Below are 1,444 nucleotides of genomic sequence, written 5' to 3'. Positions count from 1 at the left end.
TGATGTATCTGCCCGGTTCAACTCTTGAGATTTTCTGGCATTGCACAGCTCTCTGAAGCAGTAATCTCCAACATTTGGCTTGTTATGTTATGTTCTGCCAGCTCACAGCTATTTAATACAATAGCAGGAAAAGAGTCCCCCCGCTGTTGTAAAGTGTTTCTGCATGTGGCGTCTGCTGATGTGCAGGTTACCTTACCTACCTTTACCTTACCTTCTACACACATATATACAGATATGTCTCGGTTTGTAAGATAAATAGCCTGCCTATAAGTGGCATCACGCCTGCCACTTGTTGTCTGTAGCTGGTTGTGCTTTGCATGTGTGGGATTCTGAAGCGTCCTGAAATTTGGGAATATGTTTATTCGAAGTCAACGACAGTCCAAAGTAGTGCTACTTTGCACATTTTTGTGGGTCTGAGGTGTATGTCTCATTTTAGCTGCAAAAGCTTTGGTGCTCTCAGTCTCTGGTCCTCACGGTGAGAGGGGGAGTGGCCAGTGGCTAGAGAGGCAAAGCCAATGCGTAATTCTTTTACCTAATATATTTAATGACATATTTTGCATTTCTAATTCAATAACTGTCAAAATCTGACAGGGAAGTAAAAAACACAGGTGATGCTAATTGAGTAAACAAGTCATATTGGATATAGCATCTTGCTACCGAGTCCTCTATTCTTATAGTGGCAGAGGTTTCTGTCTTGTGTGTCTAGAAATTCTGGCAGTTTTATGCAGTTGTCATAAGTTATTGTCGGTGACACAGTTGCATTCAAGCGTGATGGGGTCATGAATTGATTTTTTTGCTTCCAAAGCGTCTGCATGACATTAAAGGTTGACAAAAAAACACTACTTTAACATTTGCAATGCTCAGTGTGTCAGTCACAGTCAATGACTATAAAACTTCCGGTACCTGCTCCAAACTCCTCCTAAATTTTGAAGGCCAACTTTGCTTTGGCCACATCGTATTATTAGTGCATTTCACATGATTTTATGAAGTCAGTCTGTCACAACACAGCACATCACAACTTGTGGACAAGCAGCTCATCACAGTTGTACCCCAGCAATTTAGAACATGACTCACATGAGGTAAATAATTAGCAGCCCTGGACGAGATAACCTGAACCGGATCATACATTTCCCATAATGCAACCATTTTTCTTGGAGCCTCCACGCCTGGTAAATACCCAAGTCTTTCACACTTCACACACCCATTTTTTTTAGTATAGTATGTAGGTTTTCTGTTGTAAATTTGTTTGACAGATATCAGGGGTCAGTTTCAGAAAGCAGGTTTAGTGAAAACTCTGAGTTAGTTAACCCTGAGATGAGGGGCACTCTGGGGTTTCTCTTTCAAAGAGGGAGGTTAATCAAATCTGAGAGAGAGGGGTTATTCTGGCCCGTTTCAGAAAGAGAGGGTGACTTAACCTCAGAGTCAGTTACTATGGTAACTGAGC

At 41.6% G+C, this 1,444-nt stretch overlaps 1 long non-coding RNA gene across 1 annotated transcript in view; it reads left to right on the top strand.

Moving 5' to 3' along the window:
• Nucleotides 1–1,444, top strand: part of LOC116700970 (uncharacterized) — a 17,893-nt gene that overhangs the window by 15,647 nt on the left and 802 nt on the right. The window lies entirely within an intron of this gene.

Source organism: Etheostoma spectabile, chromosome 13, assembly GCF_008692095.1.
Source record: "Etheostoma spectabile isolate EspeVRDwgs_2016 chromosome 13, UIUC_Espe_1.0, whole genome shotgun sequence".
NCBI lineage: Eukaryota > Metazoa > Chordata > Actinopteri > Perciformes > Percidae > Etheostoma > Etheostoma spectabile.
The sequence above is the reverse complement of the archived record's forward strand: the minus strand, read 5'-3'. Positions and strand labels throughout refer to the sequence as shown.